Genomic DNA, 19,694 nt, shown 5'->3' on the forward strand with positions numbered 1-19,694 from the left:
ACACACACACCCCCCCCCCCTCTACCCCTACCCCTGCGTAAAAACTTTCGAACAGGAATACTTGTACACCTTGTATATCCCCCCCCCCCATTTCCCCCCGTCTTTCCCCCACCCCTCCCCGCTGCTCAAAAATCAAAACAAAACTCGGATCTGGCCGCCATCTCCTCCCGTCTCTCTCCCGGTTGGTTTCTCGCTCGAATCCAAGTGGCGTGCCACGACTATTTACATTATTTTGAATACGAAACTAACAAGTACGTATTGATCGGCACCTACCCGTCGGCGCCGCTGTCCTTGAAATATTCTCGTGTTTTCAGTCATCTTGCAAAACGGTGTCGAGATGAAAACCGACCGGTTCGCCCTAACAAATTTATGAAAATAGTGTGAATATAATCAAAAACCAGTCACAGAGCTGTTCGATTTGATAAACTATAATTTAATGTACGCATGTATGTGTGTATACAACACGAAGCACCGGAGATGTGAATGGTACAATATAATATCAACGTTTGAATCAACGAACCGGTTGATATTGTTGTCGCGTATTTGTCGCCGGTACCAACTTTACGCACGAACGTTTTCGAATGTAAAACATATGGTCCATGTGTGTTTTGATTTCAGATTTGTTTTGGTGTCGATTTACAACCTACGCGTGCTCATTTGCGACATGACAACATTGATTCTTCGCATTTTATACATTTGTATATGTATGTATGTATGTATTTCGTGTTGACAGAATTGGAGAAAAAAAAACCGATTTAAACCGTTATCGGTACAATATGGAGTTTACGGACGTTTCACTTTTGCCTCTTCTCGTTCGATCATATCATATATGTATGTAGTGTGTAGCTTTGGACCAAGTTTGGGCAACGTTGCCCAATATAAATACATACATGAGAAATAAGCACCCAATGACGTAGTGGCCCCAAAATCAAACATCGCCTATTTATAGGACCCCGGAGTGATATAAACCGTGCCACTGAAATTAACCATTACACTTTCAAAGCCAAAGTGACCGTGAGCTTTTAAGTGCTTGAAATTTTGCATACTATTCTTGTGCCTCCCCTCGGTTTTGTATTTGCTCAGTGACTGAGGGCTACCTACCGTCTGTGGTCTTTTCATTTTGAATTTTATTTTTTATTATTAGTAGGTACATCTTTTATTTCTCAACTTACGATCATTGGATAATGAAATTTTAATTATTGAAAATTAGTGGTTTTACCCGGCTTCGCTCGTTATTTGTAATATAAACCGCTTAAACGTGGCTAATATAATAGTAAACTTTTTACTAAATTTATTTGAATATTTCCATTTTATTTAATTTATTAGAATATTCATTTGTTTTTTTTATTAAATTGAACGTCACGGATTCTACGAACCAACGATAGTTACATACATATATACAAAGTCTCTTTTCAAATTATGTATTAGATTACTATTTTTTTTTTTAATATTTGAAAATTTTATTGAAAAATGTGTTCACTTATTTCAGTTTCGTTTCAATTGTTGCGCATAGTTTTTGTAAAATTTTAACATTTATCAACAAATAGCTACATACCTACGTGTTCTTTTTAATAATGCGATAATTTTTTTTAGAATTTCAAGAAAAATTAGATGAATTAAGATTATTGTTAGGAGCAAGTAGCAATTATTAATACTTTCATAAAAAACTAAAGGCTTGTTTCCAAATACCACTTGGCGACGTCGCTGCTATACAAACGTATCGTCGGTATAATGTCTGAAAGCTTCAAGTCAAAAATCCTTGTTTTGAGAAAAACTTTGATTTTTTTTTATTTTGAAAATCAAGAAGTTTGAAGCTCTATTTTGTGACTTAAATCATTATTCATGTTCAGATTCAAAACTTTCAATTTTTGACTTGGCATTTTCTGCCAGCATACCGACAATATTTATTCGCTCTTCGGATACTTTTTTTGCACTAAAACTATTTTTTTTTCATTGTAGACATTCAGATCAATGTGCCATCATATTGGCTTGTAATGCCACATCCCTTAAATTCCTATTATCAAAAAGTGGTCGTAGTGCAGTTATGAAGCGTCCAGGAATCGAAAAAAGATGTACATATAGTACGACATAATGTCGCGGTGCTGGACCTAATAGTAAAATTCCAATTGGAATTTATATGGGACTGGTTCATGATAGAATTAAGTACTTTTCTTTGGATAGGTTTCTAAAGGCTACTAAACCAAACGATGAATTATTGACATCATCAACTGATTGGCACGCAACGAATTTTCTTGAGAAATGTGTTTATATGGATTTTGGAATACTTTTTTTCGGTTGCAAAATATATGGCAGCCCTACCAATAACTCTTTCTACATTCTGAAGTGTTATAAGTTGACGGGTGTTGGGTAGGGTTCGAGTGCATTTTTCAAGGTGCATTATTCGCTTTACTTCCTTTTTAAGCGTGGCACTCGACATCTCGTAACACAAATGCTCTTTTATAGTAAAGCCATCATCGTCTAGTTTTTTTCCCCTCGCTCTCGACGCCTTCACTTTTTATCGGATTGTTGATTAGAATGAAGAAAAAAGTCAATCCGTCGCATACCATTCATTCGCTTTACATAAAAGTATTGCATAGTTGTGAATTTTCCATGCATGGATAAATAAATCATTGAGATGTAAGACTCACTGGGGGAATGGAACAAAAGGTGAAAGTAACACTTCTACCAATTTTGCACGTCGTGATATATGCAATCTTTTCTGAGCTGTTCCCACTGTAAATAAAGAAACATTGTCTTCGTTTTCAGTGAGAACTGTCGACGAACTCGAACCCAAGACGCCTTGGATTATTGACCTTATCCTTTTCTCTGCTCATAAGTTTCTTATATGTACGTAGGTATCAAAGTGGATAGTTTCAATCTTCACATATTGAAGCAGTAAGAAAAGTGAAACTGTTTTTCAACTGAATTATTTTTATACTTTATTGCTTTTATTACTCATTTGGAGACTTTTGTAAAACCTTTAGAAACATAAAATTTAACTTATATTTACATATAATATAATATGTAGATCTAGATAGGTACATTATATGAATTTTTGAATTTTTAAAGGAAAATGAATTTTTCAGAGTATGCTGTTGGTCAGACCTGGATTTGTGACTCCAGGTTGATCGTTTCCTATCAGAGTTTGCCAATTTTCTCTGATTTCATTGTTGAAACGGTTCCCGGAAAAAAAATTGGCTAAAAATCCTTCCTACCTACTATGTCACCACTATTTGAAAAATTTGATTGATGTACAATAAAAATTTATGTACAATTCATAGATGTCTCGTTAATTTGCGAGTTTTTTCAGTGTCTCGCAATTCAACGACTTATAATAAAAATGCTGTATTTGTATTTGTAATTGGCCAGGAAGGCGCATTGGGATTTACCTGTAAGGCCTTCCTGGTATATATGTAAAAAAAAAAATAAAATAAAAAAAATAAAATCAAAATCACATATTATATATGTATATACATACTGGAAATGTTTACGATTCGAAACCATAATTGGGATCTATTCTAAAATTCTATATATACAATAATCTGGGATAGGACTCCAATATTCAACAGTTCACATATGTACATATTTATTACAAACAGGATCCCGAGAACCACTCGAATATATGTAAGTCAACACTGATAGACTTTCCGCACTGAGAATTGAGATTATCCAAACCTTTACCCGAGGATTTACCGATTTGATTTGTGCGTTTGATGTGTTCAGTGGGTCACAATGACCCAATATCGGAACCCAGGGATCGTTGCAAATCCTCGCTAAAGCGAATAAATTGATCGATCGAGGATCGGTGAACGTGATTGACGGCACTCGTTCCCAACGGGGGTGGCTAAACCGACCCCACTCCCTCCCCCTTCACGGAAAGTTTCGTTCTACGGTGGTCCACCCTCTATCCTCCCGCCGTCTCCTCCCCCTTCAATTAAACAACCCGCTGCGCTTATGGCTCATTTCTTGCGATATTTATTGGCGCGATCAGGCAATCCATTGTTCGCCATTGTGCTCTCCGCGACATTCATCCATTATTACATCACGGTGATAGGTCGGCCGACTGTTTTAGCATTGTTCTTGGCAAAATTGGTTATTAACTTGATTTATTGACTTCGCGTAAATATTTGCTGTTTACATACGATATCTGTCGCGCGTGCATTTTATGAATACATATTACGCATTTCAAAATATTAGGTACGTACATATGCACGTGTGCGGTGTGCATCTGCATATTGTATGTAATATCAATATTGATCAGCGCAATGTTAGCTGTTCTCGGAATATGCTTTGCAAAATCTATGATAGCGATAATTATATTTCGATTTAATATATCGACGTATCAGCAGAATTTTTGTTACGGACATGTACACAATGTAAGCAATGATAAAATGAACCATATTATCTTCATATGTTTTTGCAAATTCCCCTATTCCTGTTTAAAATCATGCTGTTGAAAACTGGATGTATTTCTTATTAAAAAAATATTTGCTCAGATATGATGCTATCTTGTCATGCGAATAAAATACTTGAAATATAGAGCTTTATCCTCTTCTATCCATGGTTTTTAATATACATATATTTGTATTTATGTTAGGCTTTCCAACGGGTTTCTTTTCTTGTTCTTTCTCTTTCTTCAAATATGCTCAAAATGTACACTTTATTGATATAGCTGACTTTTAAATATTTTGTAATCATTAAATAAGCTTTTACAGTTTTTTGTAATAATATAAGCATTTATAATAATGTTTAATTTGGAGCGTTCGAATTGCGTATTTCTAGGATTATTGAAAATCACCGAGCGCGTTATTAAAATATCTTATAAGAAATATTATAAAAGAAGATATTATTAGAAAATTTGAAAAATTAAAATCTGATCTAACCAATGTTTATTTTTTATTGATTTTTTTTAATTTTAGAGCGTTAATTATATAATCCACGTTACACTATTTTGTAAAACAAAACCATCAAATAAGCAATGATATTTCAAGAATTAATAAAAAAAAATTCGTCTGAGTCGCTAAGTGCAATATTATTTTCTTACCATAATATTTTAATTTGAGTTTGTAATGAATTAAACTGGCACCCAATCTTATTGAATTCGTGAATTTTCTATTTTTTAAACCGCTTCGAATTTTTCGTATAATTTGAAGTTGCAATACTCTCATGATTTCATATTTATTATTGTATTTAAAAAAAAATAAGGGGGGCCTCAAATTTTGCAAAAATTTTTGCATTGTTTGGCTCACACTGTTGAGAATATATACACAACTGTGTGTATTTTAATATAAATAAAATGTAAGTTTATTGATCATTATTTTAGAAATGTATATACCTTTTTCAAAAATACATATACATAAGTGGTCCGCTGGATTTAAAATTATGAATATAATGGTCCGCGAGGTCCGAAAGATTGGTAACCGATATTGTTAACGATCTTATATTAAAATTTTAATAAATTTTTAATGTAGAGGATTTGTTGTAATTTTTTAATAAAATTATATATTTTTGAGATGTATGTACATACATATATGAAATAACTAGTTGAACCCGGCGTGCGTTGCAATGCCACAATAATGCATGCAATTCCCGTTCCCTTTTCTCGATGTGTTTCAGTTTCATTATTCATTTGAAAGTGAATGTTTCAGTTTCAAATTAATACTTAATAATCAAATTAAATTACAGTAATGATAATTTGTCGGAAAAACGCAGCTGGCTAACACATTTGAAATTATTCAATTGTTTGTTTATTTTATCCTAACAAAGCAGGTGGCGACGCGAAAACATCTAAAATTATTGCGTTGCAATGCCACTCATTCCTGTTTTCCCGTTCTCGTTTTTGGGCGATTTTTTTTTATATAAACCATCGCGGGCATTCACACAATAACTCATGTAAGTTTGAATGAACGTTCCTATATAATCGGTTGAATGGTATAGGAACGCATACGTGATAGACAGACAAACATTGATTGTTATATATGGATATAGAATATATGAATATTAATTACTTTGAATAAAATTGATATAATAATTACTTTGAATAAAATTGTTTAGTCACATGATACTCACGAAGTTCTTGTTTTGTTTGCTGATATATTCTGAAAGAATTTATTTTACATACATACTAACAAACATACATACATACATATACATATGTACGTAACGCTTAGTTGCTATGTCTGCTGTTCGTCTTACATATAATGCTTTAATTTGAATTCATCTGTTTTTTTCCCTCCAAAATATCTGCAGAACTTATATTCCACCTCTCTGGTATCTTTTGATCTTTTCGACGCGAAGAAAGGTATAAAAATAGCTAAATATACATAATAATCGAACTTATTCATGGTGTGGCATTTTCTCCGAAAGACGTTACCGATCAACTGTATGATTTTCAATTTATCAACCTCAACATATTTGTGAATATGGATGTCATATTTTTACCATGCCATTGACGTTTGCCATTTAGATACGACGCGACGTCCTTCCACTCAAATCTATTATATTACATGCTTTTATTCAAGTATTTTTCGTGTTTCGTTTCCTGAAAATTCAACTTTCCTACCCAAAAAAAAAAAAAAAAACAGAATTTCCTGGAACTCTCGAGCTTTTATCAAGTAGACAATCGATATATTTTCTTATATAGGCAATGTGAAATAAAATAAATTCATAGGTACGTGTTCTCCATAGGACACATGTTGACTTTCCCAACGATCCCCACCCAAATGTATTTACAACATATCATATAGGTCGATCAATCGACGCATGTCAATATCGTATGATATGATACATTTACATATACTATAAAAGTGCTTCAATATTAACCATATATGTACAACTCTTCCAATCGGGAAATATAAAACGTTCGTAAAATCTTCATACCAATTCGATCGCTACATTATGTCATAGTAGAATAGCATAGTGTATTTTCACCATCGAACGTCCCTCCGTAATATCAAAAAGCGGTCAGACTTAATGTTGGGTCGTTACCGCATCTTCCCGTTTGCTACGTTATCTTCGATCATACACTCGATTTATTGACCGCATTGGAACGATCGCGTTCCGATATCAAATCAACCCTTTCTTTCCATCCCCCCACCCCCCTTCGCACCGACCCAACGTGGGCGCCAAATAATAAAACATTGTACGTATGTCGGAAGGATCGTTCGGTTTTTGTTTGCTGTGCTGATTGTCGCTGGGGAGTATTCGATTTCGGCAACTAGGAGTAGCTTCCCCCTTTTTGTCCTTTCGCAATTTGCGTAAAGGTTGCCGTTCATTTTACAAAATAACCGCATAGGTTTACAGTGGCTTAGCGCGGTAAATATATTACCTTTGTCGTTTGTTACTGAAGATTTTGCGAATTTAATTAGTACAAACCGAGACGATGTCTCGTTACTGATATCTTCTAGAAATTCCAATCGTAATCGTTTGAATATACATACATATATATGTAATAATTTCAATGTCATAGACTTTTATATGGAAAATTACATACATAAATGTATACTACAGTGGTGGCGAACCCATGCCACATACATATCTATGCTAAACTAAGCACAAATAAGAAAGCGGCAACTTTTTGGCATTATTATTATTGTTACATGCTTTAAAATCTAAATAAAGATCTAAAGTAACTATTTGATCATTAAATATTAATCACATTTTATTCGCGACGGATTTTGAGAGCTTTTATTATTTTAAACCTTCTACAAACCGATGTGAATTAAACAGTGCGCAAAAATCGCGACATGTAACTCGTGTTTGTATTTAATATTATATGTCATGACAACAATTTTTCTGATTAACTCATTATAGATACATATATAGCGTGCCCGAATTTACTGAAAACTCTATGAGAGTCTTTCGCAAAGTAATGATAAAAATAATAGGTTTTATAAATTAGACGCAATTCCTAAACGTAAACCTATTAATTAAATTGAAAATTGGAATACAACTTTTTCATACTTTTCCACCGTTTGATTTCTCAGATCAGTATTTCTCAAACTGTGGCGAGTGCTGTATTCAATTTTGTATAAAATTTATATATATATATATATATATGTATATACATATATATGGAGTTCGGTCTATCGTGTCATGCGGGGAAGACGTGCTCTGCGTTCTCCCCGCTACTACTCGCTTAAACCCGGCTATTGCACGAAATTAAATCTAAAAACTTAACCATCCACTCACTTATTTTACTAATTGCATCCTAGTATAATTTAAGTGTAAAAATAATCAGCAGATCGGTCGTAAAGCGTATTTATATCAGTGAATTCGTAAAATTTTGTCATATTAGTTTTTTTTTGTTTGTGTCTAAAATCTGTGCAAAGCCAATACGGCCGGGGTATATTCGTAATATCTCCCTACCTGAATACAAAAAATAAGGTCCTTTCCCGTCAGTCAATAGTTTGTCCCACAGAAGCAATAAATCTTCCACATAATTGCTTCCAGCAAAATTTTTAACGAACTTTATTTAATAACAAGCAGAAACAGTGTTTCCCAACTGTCTATCAGTTCTTTTTCATATTTAAATTATATCAAAGTAATTCGTGTAATTTTATATTCTTTACTAAATTTATTATTAAAATATTAAATTGCAAACCGCACTCACACATATATAAATCCGTTGTCTCCAAAGAGGCGTCTCACGATAAAGATCTGTAAAAAAGTAGTATAACAATTGCTAATCTATTATTATCATAACTAACTACTTTCACTTACAAAGTAACCCTGTTAAATGGCATGTAATAATTCATAAGTGATCCAAGTGATACCTAGGATGACTATCTGTCAAAGCTGACCACAGAGAAGAGTCTATGGCGGTAAGAACTCACTCCTTGAATGGAAATCTCTCTCAAGTACCGCCTTTTTCTCAACACATCTTGGATAAATGCGAGAAAAATAATATCCAAACCTCCAACAAGGTAAGAGTGACGATGGATGATAGCTTAGCTAATAGAAACCTGTATTTAGCCACGTACAATGTAAGAACGTTATCGAGTGAAGGAAGTGTGCTTGCATTAGAGAATGAATTAGAAAGTATAAAATGGGATTTAGTAGGACTTAGCGAAGTAAGACGAAAACAGGAAAACCAAATAATCCTAAAAAGTGGTAACTGTCTCTACTGGAGAGGGCTACCAAATGGTAGAATAGGAGGAGTAGGGTTTCTTATCAATAAGAGAATAGAAAGAAATATTATAGAAATAAACGACATATCGGAACGTATATGCTATGTAGTATTAAGAATCTCGAGCAGGTACACTTGTCAAATCTTCCAAGTGTACGCCCCCACATCTAGCCACCCAGACGAGGAAATAGAAGACTTCTACGAAAAACTACAGGGCGCATACGATAATAGCCGCCACCACTTTAAAATAATCATGGGCGACTTTAACGCAAAAATAGGACAAAAGGCAAACACAGAAAGAGCAGTAGGCAATTTTGGTACCGGCCAAAGAAACGACAGAGGCGATCGCCTCATAGAATTCGCAGAACACAACAGGCTCTTTATCACTAATTCATTTTTCAGGAAAAACACCAACAATAAGTGGACTTGGGAGAGTCCTAAAGGAGACATAAATGAAATCGATTTCATCCTAACAAATGCCCTGCACTCCGTTAAAGACGTTAGTGTTTTAAGTAAGGTAGATATAGGTAGCGATCACAGATTAGTCCGTGCCAGGATGGCCATTAATATAAATTGCGTAGGAAATTAATAAAAGGATGCAGTAACTCTCCAGATTTCGCTCAACTAAGGTCTAGGAAAAAGGAATTCGAACTCGAACTTGGAAATCGATACGGGAAATTAAACCCAGAAGCAGACATCGAGGAATTGAACACTGTAATTAGTTCGGTTCTAGCCTCAACAGGTAAGAAATTAGCTGGACTCAGGAAACAGATTAAGCTAAGTAAAATTTCAGAGGAAACCAAAAATCTAATTAAGCATAAAAGGAAGTTAGATAGGGATAATAATAAGCAAGAATACAATCTAGTAAATAAGGAAATTAAGAAGAGAATAGTCAGGGATGTCAGGGATTTTAACAGCAAGCTAATAGAAAATACCATTAAGAATAACTGTAGCCTGAAAAAGTGCAAACAAGATCTTTTCTTAGGCAAAAACCAAATGATCGCAATCAGATCAGAGAGCGGAGTAATAATTAGGAATAGAGAAGAGATCATAGACAGAGTTTATACGTTCTATGCAAAACTTTACGAGAACAACAACGGTCAATTTCCCGCTCCGGAATCGACACACGGCCAAAGGGTTCCTGCAGTATTGCCTAGCGAAGTAGAGGCCGCGCTAAAAACTGCAAAAAACGGTAAAACCCCAGGGGAAGATAATATTCCCATTGACTTACTAAAATGTGGCGGCCCCCCCCTAATTAATATCTTAGCTAGGCTTTTCAGCAAATGCATCCAGAACCAAGCTATACCAGAAGGATGGAATAACGCAACTATCATTTTAATACACAAAAAAGGCGACAAAAGCGATATCAAGAACTACCGACCCATTAGTTTACTTTCAGCGGTCTACAAGCTCTTCACGAAGGTTATTACAGAAAGGCTGAAGAATATCCTCGACGAGAACCAACCTATAGAGCAGGCAGGGTTTAGGGCAAATTTCAGCACAATGGACCACCTCCAAGTAGTTGGCGAACTAATCGAGCGCGCCAACGAATATCAACGGCCATTGTGCCTAGGTTTCGTCGATTATGAGAAAGCCTTCGATACAGTTAGTCATAATGCAGTACTTAACGCTCTACAAACACAGGGAGTGCCGGAACCCTATGTGGGACTGTTAGCTGCAATATATAAGAATGCCACAGCTTCGGTTAAAATTTTTTCAGGTACAGATTTAGCATAGGAAAAGGAGTAAGACAAGGGGATACAATCTCGCCCAAGTTATTCAATGCGGTGCTTGAGGGAGTTTTCAGGAACTTGGATTGGGATACAGCCGGAGTAAGCATCAATGGTCGCTTTTTGAGTCACCTTCGGTTCGCAGACGATATAGTTTTAGTAGCTCGTGATTCAGCTGACCTACTTATCAGACTAACACAGCTGGACAGGGAAAGTAGAAAAGTAGGATTAAAAATTAACGTAGATAAGACTAAACTAATGTTCAATAGTTATTGCATGCCTGATAGCATCCCCTTAGATGATAAACCAGTAGAAGTAGTAAATAATTATTTATATTTAGGTCAAATAATTGACATGTCTGGTAGTAAAAATGAAGAGATAAAGGGACGTATGAAATTAGGATGGAGTGCATTTGGACGGATGAATGCTGTTTTTAAATCAAAAATGCCACTCTGCCTGAAGAAAAGGATCTTTGATCAATGCGTTTTGCCAGTGATGACGTATGGATGTGAAACTTGGACACTGAACGCCAAGATGCTAAATAAAATCCAATGCACTCAAAGAAGTATGGAACGCTGTATGCTTGGCATAACGAGGAAAGACAGAAAGCGGAACACGTGGGTGAGAAATATGACAAGGGTAGTGGACATAGTGGATAGAGTGAAGAGATTGAAATGGCAATGGGCGGGTCACGTAGCTAGGAGGATGGACGAAAGGTGGACAAAAGAAGTGCTTGAATGGTACCCGAGAGAAGGCAAAAGAGTAAAAGGAAGACCGCAAGGAAGATGGGTGAACGAAATTAGGAAAATGTACGGAATGAGATGGATGAGTGTTGCGCAAAACAGAGACGAGTGGAAGCGTGTTGGAGAGGCCTTCATCCAGCAGTGGATGGCGAATGGCTGTAAATGATGATGATGATGATACATATATATATATATATATATATATATATATATATATATATATATATATATATATATATTTCAATATATTTTTATTATCAACGATATCTATTAATTTTTATGAAATATTTAATTTGAGAAGTACGTACATACATATACTATGCGAGAAAAAAATCGAATCAATTTTGATATCTAATGCTTTGAAATCATTTTTGAATATTTTGAAATATTGTCGATAAATTCCTTGGAAAAAAGTCAAGCTTTAAACCATGGAAATATATATTTTTAATATATTTTTTTTAAGTTTTATTAAAACACAGCGTATGTGTTTACGGTCCATAGTGAGTTAATAAATAAACGATTTGATCAGGTAAACTAATTCATCGATTAACTAATGGGTACATTAGTTTTACATTAATGGTTAGCTATCGCTGCTGCAGTATGCTCGTATTATGTACATACATAATAGTCGTATAATATTCCAAGTGCACGCTTCACGAGTAGTTCAATTCATAATAGGATGTATCTAGTACATTTTTATAATGATTGGTGTTTGTATGTTATACGCAATAAAAATAATTTATTGATTGCGTGTTTAGCAAATTTATGGCATTAGGTGTTCTTTGAAGTTGTTTATTGTCAGGTTGATATTGCCCATTGTCAGGTTGATATTGCCCAAGCGTACTTTTTGGTTGCTATAATTTTCCCACTTAAAAGATAAAGGAAACAGTTGATATGTACTAAAACTCTTCTTACATCATCGTATAAATATTCTATAATCATTAGAAGTGATTTTTAGACCGTAAGATTTTTCTTTTTACTTTGGAAATATGTACATTCACACTTCAATATTCGGATGAATTCACTTGCCAAAATCACTGTAATTTCTCTTCACTTAAATCACTTCACATGTCAGTTGGTGATTTGAGTCCGATTTAATATATGTATTTTAATCTAGGATCAAGTCCGGCGCCGGATATTAAGTGTCGATTTGTCGTGAAAATTTCAGCTCGACACGTATTAAGACGAAAACACACTGAATGGTGCGAAACGTCACGTTCTTGGCTTCCCGCTGTGACACTGGGTGTTCCCCAAACCGAATTCGGGTGTAGTTGCACGTGCAGAGTGCATATGTTTACCGTTATCGATCACTATCAAGCAAAGATAAAAACAAGTATAAAATATCACCGAAAACACTCCAGGGGGTGACTTTTGGGACTGTGTACCATGTATATGGACTAGTGGTGCTACGTTTTTTTCGCATGTTTAAAATTATCTACAAAAAACACGTACCACGTACTACTCAGTGTGTTTTCGCCCTTAGCCTGAGTGCATAGTGAAGGAATGCAACACTATGAGTTACATTTATGTACATACATATTTACATAAATCGAATAGAATAGTCGAATAGTCGACGCTAATATGATGACAGCTTGTGTCGAATAGTCGACGCTAATATGTATGTATGATGACAGCTCGTTGCTTCGCTATGCACGCGGCTTAATACAAACATTCGACACAATCTCATTTTCGTTGTATTAATCACAACTATAATAGTTTTCTGTAAACGCACTGTAGGAATGTGGGATACTTCAAAGATCGATTTTGTAGGCACTTACATAAATAAAACGTCAAGTCCTTTCAGGGTCAGGACAAAAAAATAATGTCAACGTCTTAAGGACCTGACGCTAGATGTGCATATTCTCGCATTTTGCCCACGTTAACGCCACATTTATCAAAAACTTGAAGTGATATTGGGGGATAAGATGTATTAAGCCCGTGCTTAGACCCTTAGCTAAGGATTCGGCATGGGTTTTATGGTCTTCAATTTTTCATGTAGGTTCCCCCCTCGTTCTTTGCCGTGATTTTCTTGTCGCATTAGTTTTTATACGGCAAATACAAATATGATTAATCGTCACACATGACTTTTTTCTTTTGATTATATTATGTTATAAATACGATTGCTTGAGCGTGGAATTTATTTTCTCTATAAATAGCATATGTTGAATTCGTTGAGAAGGGTTTTTCGGTTCGTGCAAGAGAGAGTGACCCTTCCCCCCCGGTTCACTATTTTGGACCGAGCGAACTGTGCGATTTGCATATTCAAATGCTAAAAGGAGAGCTGACTTTCGTCTTCTCAGAGTTTTTTTTTACAGTATAAAATGTAGACAAACGAGATCGGCTAAGGGAGTCCTTCAAGTAACGTTTTTATGATCGTTTTTTTTTCGGTTTTCTTTGTTAGATGGTGTTTTATAGACATACTTATGCGATTTATTTGGGTATTTTATTTCAAATTTAGTTTCTTTGTAGACACATCTGAGAAATGTCGTCGCCAATCATTCTGAAATGCAAATGTTTCTATTCTAATGTCTTCTTTTTGTGTTGAGTCGACGTTTGTGTTTGGATAGCGTTATCGTCAATTTTGCGTTTTGTAAAATGTTTGCTGAATACAAAATTGTTAGCGGGTACACGTGTTGGTTTTTTGGTCGTTCGCTTTTGACCCCCATTTCGAGACCTTATATCGTTCGATGAATTTTAATGAAATTTAATATGAAAGACCCTTATCAAAATACAACAATATACCATCGTGGATGGGGAGTTTAGCTTCCAACAAAATACGCTAACTTTCATCGAACCGTTTGAAGGTCTTGTTTTTTAAAACTTAATTACATCTTCTCATAAAAAATATATTTTCGAAAAGCTTAAATTTTCAAATACAATTTGTACATACATATATTGAAAAGTAAGTGTATGCTCAAATAGGCAAAAGTTAGTAGGCTACGAACGAAGAAGCGCTTGCAAATTGTGATTAAGCTATTTAGTGGCGTACAGAAGCTTCCAATCGAAATGTAAAAAGTAGTATGTAGGTGTATATTAGAAGAGTACAAAGTAAAATGACAGTCATAGTAAGAAAATATTGAATTCGACCTACGCTCAATACAAAGTCAAAGTCATATACCAAAATCCATTTGTGAATAGTTTTTTTTTTGTTAATTCACATATTACTTCTATATTTGGAAGTGACAACTGTTGATTATATCGTTTGAAAATATTCATCGTTAACTTTAAATATTAGAATACACAAGCGCGTCGAATTTTCTGAAAAGATTACAAAGTCATTGTATCATTTTGTAGGTGATTATTGGTATTTCATATGCATATGTACATATGTATTCAAAAACACGATATTTTGATTTATAACACTCCTTAAATTGCAGTTGAGAGTTGTGGCTGTTGCAAAAATTACTCTTTTAAACCCGATAATTGTAGGTCATACAACAAAAGACCATTATTAATATTCACCATCGCTTTCAAAGGTTTCGTAAGTTTCGCATGGTGTGAATTAAATGGGCTGTTTCACATGGACGCCACCGCAAGAACGGATACATTTAATCGGCCTCAACTCTCAGTATCGGCAACTTCGCATGAACACCTTATATGGAATCTATTCTTGACCGGAGTCTTGACTATGAAACCCTACAATATGTCCAAATATAAGTACATATGTAAAAATATATGTATGTAAAAAATTTTGGTCTATATTTGATTTGCGACTTTTAGTTGGTGCTTTTGGAATCAAATATATTATTTTTAGAATTTCCGTTCGATGATGAAAAATATGAAGGGAAATTTATATCCCAGAGTAGAGGTTGTGATCGAGAAATCTCGTCTCGAGAAATTTTGATTCTCGTTTCTCGAGAATATTTTATTGTAAAATTTCGAGATTCTCATTTCTCGAGAATATTTTATTATGAAAATTCGAGATTCTCGTATCTCGAGAAATCGTTTATTAGAATCTCGAAAACATCGAGAATATTCTTAATTTATCACTACATGTTTTTGCTCAATAAACTGACTGATTTGTATACTTGTTAACTCGTAAATAATGTTGTGAAGTATTATAATATGTATTGATGGTCAATATTCTTATTATTTGTCCGGTAAGTTATTATTCGGTCATCATATAAGTAATTATACACATGTCACAACGAAATCGCACTATTTTTAAGTTACATACATATATGGATGTGCATGTAGGTACTGGTCACTAGTGCGAAAGTATTCCGTTATGATATCACTAAAACGCTAGTGAAAATATATTTTCACTGACAATATGACCCCACTTAACACACATAAAACAAAGATTTTTGATTTATTATTTATTTATTCGAGTATTTGTTCCTTAGATATTAATCAATTTATAGTCAGTATTTTAATATGCATAGATGGTCAGTATTTTTATTATTTGTCAGGTCACAAAAACACGGGCAAAGCCGGGTAGCAACACTGGGAATTTTATAAAATTCTTTTTTACATATTGTTATTTTTACTATTTTAAATTACTTTTGTATATTTTTATTTTCTTTTCATGCCTTCTTTTATAATATTTTTTTTTATATAGTTTTACTTTTTTCTATTCAATGTTCTATTGTATCCCTCTATAGTCTATATCTATCTTTCGCCATGTCTTTAATAAAGTTGAAAACCCCTGATATATTATACATATGTAGTGTTTGTGTCCTTTTGATTTTTGTATGTTGTCAAGCTTATATGCTAAAAAAATCAATTCACTATATTAAAAAAAAATTATACTTTCTCGAGAATTCTCGAGAATCTCGAGAAACAAAAAAAGAAAATCTCGAATTCTCGAGATTCAAATATTTCGAGAAAATAAGATTCTCAAATCTTGAGATTCAAATATTCCGAGAAAAGGAGATTCTCGAATCTCGAGAATCAAAAAAAGTCGAGAAATCACAGCCTCTATCCCAGAGTACTGTGGTTAATTTATTTCGAACGAATCGTAATATTTTCATGTCTTTGTTTACATCCATCTCCTTCCATGAAAGCGTCTCCATACAATAGCTCAATATAATATATTGACATAAAAAAACTTGTAGGTACTCTGCCTGTTTCGATCAATCCTTCAATAATAACAATCGTATCACTAGGCAATAAAAATGTACGTATCGTAAAATTTGCTACTAATGAGTACCTTTTGCTTGTTTGCGGATGCGAAAGCACAATTGCCTCGCCTATACTTCCGGCTAGTACGTATTAAGTATTGAATCTTATCCTGGAGTATTTATTGTACGTCTGCCGATGACATTCGGCTGAAAGTTCGTTCTTATTTTTATTATTTTTATAGTCTCCCCATAAGATTTATCTAGCCGGGGTGCGGTCCTTCACCCCTTTGGTTGCTGCTGTTTGGCGACCGACCGTTTCGGTTCGGTTTTCACTGCAGTTTTTCCTTTTATCGTCAAGTGCATTAGGCTCTTTCGGAGGGTGGTAGGAATCGAGAAAGACGTCTTCGACCCCCCCCCCCTCATGCCAGTTTTCATGTGTTTCTATTACTATGCTAATAGGGATATTTCAGAATTCAGGATACGTCCGCATACACGGGGAACAATATGCGGATGGCGCCGTCTTATCTCGTCGTCTGTGGACCGGTTGGTCGTCGAAAAACACAAAAACGCGTAATGAGGCTGTCAAAATGCGTTTCTTTCGCTTGTGCTTTTCTTGCTCTTGACATACGCAATATGTACGAAGAAGCAATCGATGGATAAGGCGAGGGGTGGGCGCTGTATGCGGATCAGATAAGTCAACTCTGATATGCTCGCATACGTCTATCTATCCAGATATCCATGTAGTGATTCTATTTTATTATTTACTTATATATAATTTGATGCTTCTTCATCATGGTAAATATTTTTACGTTCTTATGTATAATGGAGTCTCTCGGGAAAAGTATGTATGTATTATATGTATGTACATACTTATTTTTGAAGTGATTAAATCGTTTTACGATTCTGCTTTCCCCTTATTCATTATTGGGTCGGAGCACCAACTTTTTAATAGGGTCCTTTCAAGTCAACCTATCTATCTGGAACCTGCTTTCACCTTTCGTAGTTTATTTTTACTGTTTTTCTGAATCGCTCCATAGTTCTTCGGCACACCTTCTCTCGTGCATTTCTTTCCTCAAATATTATATGTGCCTCGTCCAGATTTATTGATAGTCCTTAATTTTGTTTTATTTTAACAAACATATGTGTATACCACTGTGTCTTCGCAGTTTACCATAACATGACACTGGCCAGACAAGAATATACAATAATACACAAAGTTTAGAAAAAAATACACTTATCAATATATTCCATTCATTTATTTATTTATCCATTATATATTAATCCCGACCATAAGTGCCACTACAAGTTGTCCAAGGCGAAACCTATGAATAATGTTTAATACAAAATTACCAAATACCATCATACACAAAACCTGAGTTGAAAACACTGCGCGACAACCCCTACCACTCAACTTTTCCACTGCGGAAGGCGCTTTAGCAGCTTCGTCATATTTAGACTTTTCTCTTCCCAATTCATCGAGCAAAACTAAATAAATAGTTGATTGCAGTGCGCCTCAATATTGTTGCTGCTTCATTCAATTCAACCAGGAAGGTCTACGTCCCGACATGTAATCGTCATCTCCCATTCTTGCAAATATTCCATCGATGACAGTCAAACTATGTACACTCTGCAGCCCTTCTTGATACAAAGTTGAGATTATTTATTGATGTTGAGATTATTATTGGGTTAAATAGCTATCACTTTCACTTATTATTTTTAATATAATACTATTAAATTATTAAATTAAAAACTTTCAGATTTATTTTTATTTGAAAAAACAATTAACAATGTTAAGAGTTGATCAATTTAAGACCTATTTATATGTGATTCCATTTTGAAACTATGTATAATACTATCATTCGCTTGAGATATTTCATCTACATATATTACGTATACGAAAGATTGCGAAAATGGAAATTTTTTAAAATGTATGTATTTATATTATTCTTTGTAGGTACGGATGGCAAACTTATGCTCGTTTTGAAAAATATGAATATTTAACTGTAGGGCCGACTTTCAATGTCAAATTATTCGTTTTTAATTCGCGCGTCTGAATATTGTTGTTGGATATAATTTGATAATGGTGCGGTTTTCACGCGAGCGCGCGAATAATTTGTTTCGTAACAGCAACTTATTTACATTCGGTGTTATTTATCATGCGAAAAGCTAGACGGTTTAATTGAAATATATTTTAGAACGCTTGAATTTACGAACGAATACAAATATGTATGTATTAAAAATTATGAAAAGTATTTTTTTCTGACGTACATACATACATGTGGTTCATAGTGGTTCATCTTTCAAGTAGTGATGGTTTTCATCGTATTTGAAGAGCCTCTTAATACAAATTTCAAACGTTTATTGTACCATAAATATTTAACGGTGCGTCACATTTCTAAAAATGTACGTTTGTTTATTTATGTTCCATGTGCGGTCATACCTAAATACGCAGTCATTTTTTCCGCTCTCCAATAGGCATATTTACGTGAGCTAATTTAATTTAAATTAAGTAAAATTGATTTTATCTGCAATTAAATATTATTAGCATATTGAGACTCGTATTCAAATCTCTCCATAAAAAATATTTATTCCAAAAGGTCACAAAACCTGTAGATTTCTCAATGACCGTTATATTACAGAATGACTGCATCTACACATATAAATATAATTGAATGTCGGCATTTAAGTATCTTTTATATATGCACCCATGATTCAGTCATATAATGTAATCTTGAAAACAATTATTTGTTCGAAATAAGCATCTAAAACTGGCACTAACGTGTAACATAAATAGTGATAAGCATCAAATAGATGCGAGAGTATTGGCTATGAATAGAGACTCGTCCCGTAGCTTTCAGGTTCATTAACAAAAAATTATATAAATTCAGAAACGTATTTTACTACATATATACATATTATATATATGTACATACATACCAGTTACGGATACAAGGGGACTCTAAAATGACGTCGCCTTGTGTCCTGCTTGCGCACACGTAAGTAAGGCTGTGCGACAAAAACAAGGAGATTT

General features: G+C 34.3%; 1 protein-coding gene across 1 annotated transcript in view; it reads left to right on the forward strand.

Moving 5' to 3' along the window:
* The window catches only part of LOC143918182 (uncharacterized), a 235,338-nt gene that overhangs the window by 177 nt on the left and 215,467 nt on the right, over positions 1-19,694 (forward strand). The window lies entirely within an intron of this gene.

This window comes from Arctopsyche grandis, chromosome 10, assembly GCF_051622035.1.
Source record: "Arctopsyche grandis isolate Sample6627 chromosome 10, ASM5162203v2, whole genome shotgun sequence".
Lineage (NCBI taxonomy): Eukaryota > Metazoa > Arthropoda > Insecta > Trichoptera > Hydropsychidae > Arctopsyche > Arctopsyche grandis.